The sequence below is a fragment of the Camelus dromedarius genome, chromosome 18, assembly GCF_036321535.1.
Source record: "Camelus dromedarius isolate mCamDro1 chromosome 18, mCamDro1.pat, whole genome shotgun sequence".
NCBI classification, from domain to species: domain Eukaryota; kingdom Metazoa; phylum Chordata; class Mammalia; order Artiodactyla; family Camelidae; genus Camelus; species Camelus dromedarius.
The window spans coordinates 27,439,892-27,450,880 of NC_087453.1; positions in this window are offsets into that span (position 1 = coordinate 27,439,892).

The window sequence follows — 10,989 nt, forward strand, 5'->3', positions numbered from 1 at the left end:
ATATGGCAGGTGTGTAGCTGGTAATCAGTAGCTCACAGGTGCAAGGATTTTGCGTGAACAAAATGGACTTTTCCTCTGAAGTTGCAACTCACTGGGACGCTTCACTTGGCGAGGAAAGGATGGAGTAGATTTTCACCCCCCAAATGCTAATCACAGGAGGAAAACAGAAGTCCTTCTGATCTTGAATGACAGGGATTGCACACAGATGAGAAAGAGGGGTTATTTTCAGTTAAAGAGAATGGTCAGTCAGAAAGGTGCCTCAGAGGAGACATGAAATTTCACGGAGACTTTAGGATGTCACTTGTAGAAGCCAGTTTGCAAGAGTAATTGAACAAGCCCACCGTGTCAAAACTCCTTCACTAAGCAGTGCACACCAGCTGACTGGGATCTTTGATTTTACGGTGGAATTCAGTGGGAAAAATTAGACAATGTTTTTAACCACATTCACACTCACTGTTTGTATCTTGTTTTTGCTATTTTAATGAACTTATTTCCAAGCCTAGATTTCCTCATCTGTCAAATACCTAGCTCTTAAGGTTATTGGAAAAGTGAACAACATGCACAAATTCCCTATGATGGTGACTGACTTGATCTTCCCTGTTCCTGCGCTTATATGTACTTGATAATGTTACCAGTTATTTTCTGTGAAATTATCATCTATAATTAACTGCGACAGGTATAATGTGTGTTGGGGCATCACCTGTATCTTTTACACCTGCTGTTTTAGTTTCAACTTCATAGACTAATTTCAGAATTAAAAATCTGTTATTAGCTCAAATATCTAGTTTCGTCTGCCCAGATTGCCTGTTGAATTCTCAACAGCAAGCTAACTTCGGAGAAAGTTTGAAAGATGCTTCTTTAGTAGACAGCCTTTCCAATAGCTCAAATGTTTCCATCCCATAATAACAAATGACATTCCTGGTGTTCACCAGGAGCTATCACAGTCACATATTAGATACTGCACATGGCCCATGAGTGGTTTTTGGGGATTTCTCTTTAAGGCATGTGACTTTTTTTTGAGTCCCAATAAAAATGAGAAACACAAAAACAAAATTTTACATTTTGTTAATTTCTTATGAAAGTAATATATACATATACAAAAAAAGTTTTAAAAAAATGGAACAGTACAAATGAAAAGTAATTATTTCCTTCCTTCTGACTCTCTAGCTCCAATTCTCAGAATCATTTTTAAAGCTCTTATTTTCTTCCCTCATTCTAAGTAATTATGTCAATTCTTCTATGTCCCTTGTCAATCCTTAACCTGTATATTGGCATTGATTCTATAAAGTAATTTACCCCATGTCTGCCTCGGCTCTATGTACTTCCTTCTCTTTTCAAATTTTGTTAGTTTTGTTTTAATTTTCAGTTATTTCATAGCTTAACTTCATAATTTCAAATAACACACTGATTCCCAGTTATTATTTTCTTGCTTCCAACGTCCTCAGAGTTCTTGAATTTTCTCTGTATTTGGCTGAGGTTCATTCTCAAGTAGAATTTCCGCAAAATCTATTTGAATCTTTTTATGTGAGAAAACATCTTTATTTTCCCCTTGCACTGGCTTGACTGATAGTTGGACTGAGCTGGAATCCTTAGTGCAAAACAGGTTTCTCTCCAAACTTGGAAGACATTTCGGTATTATCTTTGGCCTCTGCTGTTAGTGACGAAAGGGCAGATGTCATTCTCATTGTCATTTCTTGGGAAATTACCTTACTGGTGTTCTTCCTCTGAAAGATTCTGGGCTCATTTTTTTTTTAATTTTTAAAAATTGATTCCAGATATGGAGATTTTACATTTATCCAAATCTCAGTGAGCCTCTTAGTCAGAAGACATCCTTTCGTTGGGCCTTGAGAAATTTGTTGCTATGATTTCTGTGATTATTTCCCCAATCCCCAACCCCTCACCCCTAGTTTCTGTTTTTTCTTTCTGGAACTTCTGTTATGTGAATGTTATATCTTCCAAACTAACCTTTGATCGTAACTATTCTTTAAAGTAATTTTTCCTTTCTTTCCCCTTTATGTTTGTGTTTTTAGGCTTGGCATTTTATGATCTCTTCCCAGGACAGTAGCCAGAGTGAACTGGGCTTGACGTAAGTCAGATCGTGACGTTCTTACTCCAACCCTGCTGTGGTTCCCCATCTCTCTGAGAGCAAACAAAGTCCTTGCCCTAGACAAGAAAACCCTACATGGTCTGCCTCTGGTTCCCCTCTGGCTTCAGCTGCTGCTCCCCTCGCCCTTACTCATTCCAATCCAGCTACGTAGTCTCTTTGTTTTACCTCCACTTCTCCAGGCACACTCCTGCTTAGAGATTTTGTGCAACCTATTCCCCCTTCCTTTTTCCTTTTCCTCCAGACACTTTCTTGACCCATCCCCTCCTCTTTCTCAAGTCTTTGCTTGGCTCTTAATTGCACACTAAGCCTGGCCCTGATGGTCCCATTTAATTTCCAAAATCCTCCTCCCTCCTCCAGTATTCCCAATGTGTGTTTCCATGCTCTTTTATTTGTTGCCAGATACTCTGATGTTCTTCCATTTATTATAATTGTATTTATTGTCATTTTTCCAGCAGCTAGAAGGTCAACTCTGAAGGACAGAAGTCTATGTCTGTTTCCACTAACATAAACTAAGTGCCTACTGTGTAGTATCAGAACCAGGCACATGGTAGGTATTTAATTAATATTCATTGACTGAATAAATAACTTTATGTCCTAGAAAATTAAATGATTTGTTTTCTTCCAGCTCCTCAATTAAACAGTTTATTCAATAATTCTATTTCTAATTTACACAAATCTTTTCTTTTTTCTCAAATTATCCCTTGATCATAGTTTCCTATTTTTTGTTTTCCAGTTGCCAAACCATCTCACGTTGCTTTGGAAATAGTAATTAGACTGTTTCTGAGTTCTTTTTCCCTTGAATTTTCTTAAGGGAAAAGGTGAACCCAAATTTCCAATTAATTCACTCATTTTCATTTTAAGTTACACGGTAACAGGCAATAATCAAGACCTGATTGTCAGTGCCAGATACTTAAATCAAATTAACTTAAGCAAAGAAAGGATTTTTTTTTTTTGCCTTTTTTTGCTGATGTAATTGAAAAGTCTATGGGCTTATCTTTCTTAATTTATGGCTGAATCATCTGTCTCACTTTCCATCTTTTGACTAGGCTCTTTCTTCATGGGGAACAAGCTGTCCAGTGATACATGGGAGTCTTTCCAAGCAGCTGCAGCAGATTCTTTCAGTGACGATTCTGACTGGCTTCCTTTTGGCCACGTGACTTATCTCAAGCCCAACCTTGTGGCCAGGTGTTCAGGTTTCTCCAACTTTTTTGACCTGGGTCTCTGTTCCCAAGGTGAAAAGAGGTAAAAGATGAGCAGCCTAAACTACATGAATAAAGTTCCCTCCAAAAAAGAGATACTTATTTTACTATAAGAAGGAGGAGACCAAAATTGGGCATCAGACATGATCTCTGTGCATTTTGAAGAAAACAATTGATTTTTAGTCTTTGCTCAAATAGTTTCAGTTAGAAGCTTAGACAAAGATATAGATCATTTATCTTCAGGGAAAGCCATCTGCATACAACCAGTAAACTATTTTATTAATTGCTTTTTAAATTAGTTGAAGCATTATCTTCGATTCCTATCTGGGCAGATTTATTTACAGCTCAGGGGAACCAACAGGATTCCACTGACTTTGTGACTTACTTTTTATAGTCTATCATAAATACTACTTGCTGAATATGCGATAAAATTCACAAGATTAGATATTCAAGATGTGTATTCTTATTTCTTTAAACTCATGCTAGGCAAAATTTTTTTTCTGGAGAGAGGTAATACCGAAGTTTCCCATAATGTCAGGGAGGAATAAACATTTTCATTAATTCATTTTAAATGGGTAAGAAGTAAGGCAAGTAATGTAATAATAACATGATACTAATGCTTTTGAATCATCTTAAGTATTTCAAAATATTTTCACCTCTAATGTCTAATCACTTTTTTCTCATCTCATGAAATCAGCAGGATAGACATCACTGTGCACATTTACCTAACAAAAAAACTGAAGGTCACGCAGTAAATATAACACTTACGTAAGCCACCATACAGTTCGCTCACATTGTATTAGAGATCTTTATTTATGTCTCTGTCTCACCTGTTAAGGTTATGAGCTTCATGGGGTTGGATACCTTGTATTATTTATTTTTGCATTCCCAGACCCTAGCCAGTGCCTGGCATATATCAGATGACAAGAAAAAGCTTTCAAAATAGAATTTAATTCCCTGTGGTCACAAAGCTAAGTCACATATGGCTGGGATGAAAACCAAGTTCTTGTGCCTTCCAATATAGGATGTAGACTGCTCATTAAAATGCAATCAGCATGTCACATGTGTTTTTAAATAAATGAACGCAATAACCTTGAGTGGGTCTAGTAAGATGCCATCCAGCAAAGTATGAGTCAGGGGGTCCCAGCAGGAAGCAGATGACACACAAGCTGAGTAACTGAGGAAGGTTAGTAAAGGAGCTGATACAAAGGTCAAGGAAGAAAACAAGGGGGAGAGCACACGGGGACTAGCAATCACAGCAGGGAGCCTCTCTACCGCTCCCAGACCTGAAAAGGTAAGGAGAAACCGTTCCCAGAACCTATGGAGAGGGCTGTACGCAAGGGCAACTTGACAGGGCTGGGGTCCTCAGGAGATGGAAGAGAGCAGGGAGCCAGGAGAAATAATACCCTGACTTTCCCCTCCCTCCTTCCTCCCATCTCCTCCCACGGCTAAAGCCAACCAGGAAACAAAGAGCGAGATACTGCTATGGATAAACCCATCCTGGTTAGCATCCCAAGGGCCAGGGCAGAGAGCAGGATGGAGAAGGATGGAGAGTGGGTCTGCAGGGTCCACAGAAGCCATCCAACATGGATGTTTGCTCCCCTACCCTTTAAGTGGTGGAAGTGAAACTCACTTGAGCACTTAGCCCACGCATGACGGGAGACGGAGGACGCAAATGTACTTGGAAGGACCTGGGGTGCTAACCAGGCTGCAGCCAGTCTTTGGAAGAGTAACTTGGTCTTGCTGAGGAGCACAAACAGATGGGGGTCCGTGGTTTAACTCACCACTTACACCGTGTGCAGCTCTCAGTTGCGGCCACAGTCCTGGGTTCCAGAGGGTTGCGGGCTCTAATTTGTATCCAAGATCTTCCAGAGAACAACTGGCAACTCTTTGCCCAGTAAGGACAGGCTCAGCCTATCCACACTGCTGGTATCAAAGAATATTCTTCCTTAATTGGATGTGACAGCGCACTTACCCCTTCTTTTTGAGAGAACAAAATACTGATTCAGAGACTGTTCTATGAACTCCAAACAACACGCACCACAGAAGCCAATGAATCAATCTGGTCTATTTCTTCATGAATAGATTCTTCTGTGTGGTGTGTCCAAGTGAGTTCCTAGCTTGCAAATTCTCAACACTGCTCACCCAGCAGTCGTCTGTCTCCCCTTTAACTCACTTGGCCTGGCTCTTCCTCTTGGGCCATGACGATCTCAGCTGTGTTGGTGTGCAACTTGCACACACAGGATATTAAGGACACAACCTGAATAAATCTCTTTCAAGCAAAAGGTCAGACTCAGGCTTCTGGTGATGGTGTCTAAAAACTGGGATGAACCACATCTGGTTCCACCATTGCATGACCCTGCGACCTTGTTAAACTCTCTAAACAACAGTATTACCATCTATGGAAAGAGATGTTTAACTCCCCTTTCTACACATTTAACTTCCCTTTCTATATCCCCAGGGCCTGGAAATTGCTGAGGTGTTACCTAATTAATTATAAGATATTATAACCCCGTAATATATAGTTATCACACAGAAATATTAATTTTAAATATTTGGAAGCGGTTACATCTGCCTTTTGTTTTCTCCAGAATAGTTCATGGCACTCATGAAATAGCATGTTTTAAAGTAGAGGAAATGTGCTTTTTTTTTTTCAGTGAGGGAAGGTGATTTAAGTTTATTTATTTATTTTAGAGGAGGTACTGGGGATTGAACCCAGGACCTTGTGCACAGGACCTCATGCATGCTAAGCATGCACTCTACTGCTTGAGCTATACCCTCCCCCTGCCCTGTTCTGTGCTGTTACTTCAACCTATTATGAAAAGTTACCTGCAAAAGGAAAAGTCACTTATTAGTTTTAAGATTCAGATTTTCTGTGTGAGCGATGGGGATGATAAGAATTTACTTCCTGAATTTCCTCTAGAACTAAAAGAATAAGTGCTTTAAAAAAAAATCAAGTGTCATAAAAATGAAAGTTTCTCCTTAGGTTCGTGTACATGATGAGTCATAACATTTGATACATCGATTTATTTCTCTGTTACGTAAGAAGTGTTTTGTTACTCTTGACTAAGAGGAGACTCAGAATTCTAATCTGTGAAAATGGAATCTTTCAGGATTTCTAAAAAGTAAATATGGAAGTCATGACAAATGACTTTGGTCAAATGGAAGAAACCCTGGCTTTGCAAAGAGAAAGAACACGAAAGAACTGATTTTTTTTTAAAAAAGTCTTTTATACGTTGAGCAAGACTTCGGTTTAATGACTAGGGGTACCCATACTCATGTAATTTATCTATTGCTGCTACTTTGTTGTGTTATAAACCTCCCCAAACCCCAGTGGTTTTAAACAGTAGATACTTATGGCTGCTTCTGAGTATGGGGTCAGCTGGACAGGTCTTCTGGTATTGGCTGGACACGCTCATAGGCCTGAAGTCAACTGTGGTTTGGGAAGCAACTCTGTTGACCTTGGCTGGGTGCTGTGTCATGTGTGGAGGTGGGCTGGCTCCAAGCTGCTTTGGATGGGTGCAGCTGAAATGACTAAGCTTTTCTTCATTGGCTTCTCACATCCCTCTAGCAGGCTGGCCAGGACTTATTTTCACAATGGCCAGACATGGTTGAGGCTTAGGCTCAGACGCAGCATACTGCCACTTCTGCATCCTTATTTTTCTGGGCAAATCAAGTTACAAGACCAGCTCAGGTCTGAGGGGTAGGCAAAGGGTCTACTGCTGGATAGGAGAAGCTATAAAATCACATTGCAAAGGGGATGGATACAGGGAGAGGTAGAGAACTGGTGCCATTGCTGCATTGGGTCTACCACACTACTCACGGGCGATAGTCAAGGGCTTATAAACATCTGAGAAGCTTCAAAAATTTGGACATCCTTGCACCAGCATGCCACGATAATAAGCAGCCTGCAAAGAGCAAGCCAAATTTGTACTTAGAGGGATCTATAAGACACGCCAACTATTTTTTTAATGAATGTACAAGTTTGGCTGACATACTTTTCCTAATATCTGAAATGTCCCATTTGTGTGAGTTGAACAATCAAATCAGATGCAGTGACTGGTGGTGTGACAGCCTTCTCAGCCACTCTTATAGCAGAATAATTCTTAGGCTGCTATTTAGTTTACATATTGGATTTAATCTACAGAATAAAGATGTGTCATTTTCTGAGACCATCCATATCATTTGCTTATATTTTTAGTGGGAGGAAAGTTATCTTGACTTAATCCTATCTGGAAATGTGAGCCTTTGTACAAAGGGCTGTTAGATAAGTGTATTTACTTGGAACTCAACACTAAAAAGTGTTTGTGTGGTGGTGGGAAGCTGGGAGAGTATTTACAATTCTTTGCTTCTGCAGGGTAGACCACTTCTTCATTTAAACATGGAGCTTCAAAGAGGAATTTAGAGCAATGACAGAACATCTTTTGCTTGACCTTTGTTAATAAAGTGCTTTTTTTTTTGCCTGTATCCTCATAAAAATGGAAATAATAGAATTAAAGGATATTCTTGGGAAAGTAAAACCAAAAGTATAATAAAATCACTGAAATCAGTACAGAAAATGCAAAATGATAAAATTAGGAAAACAGTGACTATAACCCCATTGATGGTTTTAGATATTTCAGAATGCAGCCTGGCCATGATCAGTCCTAAGAGAAAATTTGAAGTTATAATAAAATGTGGCAGTGATGCATTTAGAGGGGTGGACCAGTTTCTAACTAGTCATGAGGTAGGAAAATAATTTTTCATGTTATTCTGCCACCTGCAATGCTTTTACCAGTTCCAGTCAGGATTCAAAACATCACTTAATGTATATAATATATATGTAGTGGGATTATAGGGGGAAACTACTGTTACTCCAATATTTCGTTGTTCAAAGCTCTAACCAGAATTCTTGTTTCACTCGAGCTTTCATTCTTTTCCACCTGCTGAACTGCCTTTGAACCCAAAGGCCTGCACCAATCTGCATGCTATGTATAGAGATTAAAATCTCGTGCCAGCCTTCTGTTTTGAAGTTTCTGTCTTGGCCTTTATTTACCGAACATTAGCTGATTATCTGTTGTAATCTCTTGTCCACTGATTTCATGTATTCATTCATAATCTATTAAAATAATAATCATTTTTAAGGCTACGGTGGAGAAAGCCAATCCTGCCTCCTACATTACTAATGAGATGACGTTGATAAAGGGGTGGTTCCCCTCCTAAACCTCTTCTCCTCACCTTCAAATTGGGGATAGTAATGTCACTTATCCCATATGATTATCATAATAATACATGAGGCAATACGCAGAAAGTAAAGATTTAGTAAGCTTTCAACACATAATGATAGCGAGAAACCACACTTTGTTTAAAATACACCCATACCCTAACCCATGGAAGAATCTTTGCTGAGAAATCTGGCCAACATAAAAGACTAAAATTATTGCTACCAAAGATACCCAAGGAAATATTCTAGCCTGGTCTCTCTACTGTATAAGTCGCATTTTATATAAGCTTGCCTATGTCCTTAGACCTTTTAATCAGCTTTTTTTTTCCTTTGCTCCACTCTTTTAAATAAAACAGCAGCCAAAAATTACCAGATATTTGTGGGAAGTGTCTGATATGAAAGATCGAGACAAAGCAAGCAGGAGAGAGCAACTGGGTGGGATCAAAGACCAGCCATTGGAAGCAGACTTTAAAAATAAACAAAGTAAATTAACATTATGGAGGGAATTGGAAATGAGACCAGGATGTTATAAAAATGATTGTTCAGAGAACAGAAAGGAGCTCTGTAAAATGCAAAACATGATAGCAGAGAGGAAAACCGGCACAGGAGAGTTGGAAGTTAAGGTTAGAAAATGCCACAGAAAGTAGAGCAAAAAGATAAAGCAGGAAGACAGGAAAGAGAAGATAAGAAAATTAGAAGAATAACCCAGAAAGTCCAATATCCAAGATAGGCAGTGTTCCAAAAAGAGAGAAAATTAAGAGGAAGTAATAAACAAAACAATTCTAGAACATTGCCCAGGATTATGACAGAATTTTCTAAATTGAAATAACCCAATGAATGCCCAGCATAGTGAATAAAAAATAACCCAACGTCCAAAATTTATGTAAAGTCAGAACATTGAGGTCAAAGAGAAACTCCAACACATTGTCAGAAGAAAAAAAAAAGTTTTTTTTTTCCTATGGAGGGTCAAGAAAGAGAATTAAGTTTCTCAAAAGCAGCACAGGAAGCTAAAAGACAATGGAAGAAAGCCTTCCAAATTCCAGGAGAAAATCATCTCTAAACTAGAATTTTTCTGTTCAGCCAAAATAGCAACTGATGTTGAAGGGCAGAATGAAAGTGTTTTCATACATATCAGCTCCCAAAAAGTATGCCTCCCTTGCATACATTCTCAGGAAGCCCCATAAAGATAAAATCCTCGAAATCAAAGGATTAAGCAAGAACAAGGAAAATAAGAATTGGGAATCCCAACGCAGTGACAAGGCAAAGGTAATCCATCCTCAACTTTATGAAGAAAAAGCCCCAGCAGACAGTGGAGCAGAGATCTGGAGGCAGAGAATGCAGATTGGAGAGCATGAGAAGGGCCAGGGAAGACCACCTTCAATAAAGAGATGGAGAGGCTGCCACCTCTGAGGCTGTGTGTACGTGGAATTAGCAGTAAGCACAAAACAGTCTGACCAAATGATAAAACAAGGCACAGGGAACAAAATTTTGTGCGGGAAATGGAAAGTAATTATGACATTTGCATGACTCAGCTATGAATGTACCACATATATATATACACATTACATGCTTAGTAATGACATACATACACATGTATGTTTAGTAATGACAATGTAAATGTGAAATATAGAGCTAACCCAAAATAAGATACATCTACATCCATGGTGGGATAATGAGGACAGGGGAGAGATGAAGAAAGAATGATGATAAAAAGCAAATTCCTCATCTTCCCTAGTGAGAAATCAACAAGTTGTGAACAGAGTGAATCAGTAAGTCGTGATCTAAACATATTATTTAACGATATAGAGCTAAATGGCAAAAGGATCAGGTAAAATAATTAAAAGGACTTGTATTTGAAGAGAGGGAGATTGGGTGGGGTTGGGACAGGAGGCTGTGTCTATTTATAAGAAGCTTTGTAAATGTATTTGGCGCTTAAAAACTAAGTTAGTATAATTTGATGAAAATAAAATCTGAATAAAAGCAATGTATCTATGACATTGCTTTTATTGATTCAATGTTTTGAAAAATGAAGACAAACATGTCCCCAACTATACAGGTTTTTGAGAGCTTTTAAACATGAACACATTCATATGCCATGTACTTACACGCTGACATTCGTCACTATCACCAAGCAACTGTTTTCTAGATGTGAAACCTACTTCCCCGCTCCTGTGTGACTACTGCAGTTCTTTGTCTAACTTTAATCTGTAGATTGAATCTCACTTCTCAAGAACCCAAACCTGCCAAGCAACTTTACAGCTAAGGCTAGTCAACAAGAACGCGGTGACCAACCCTCCCCTTCTGTCCCTTCCTTTGAATAGAGAACAGTACACATACAGAATACAGTTTATTACTAAAATATGGACCAAAGTTAATAATTGGTCTCATCAAAATGTGTAAAAGTCTTTGACTCAATGAGGGATCAGAAATTAAACACCTACAAAGGAGACATAATTATATAGAGAGAAAGTCTCTGTATT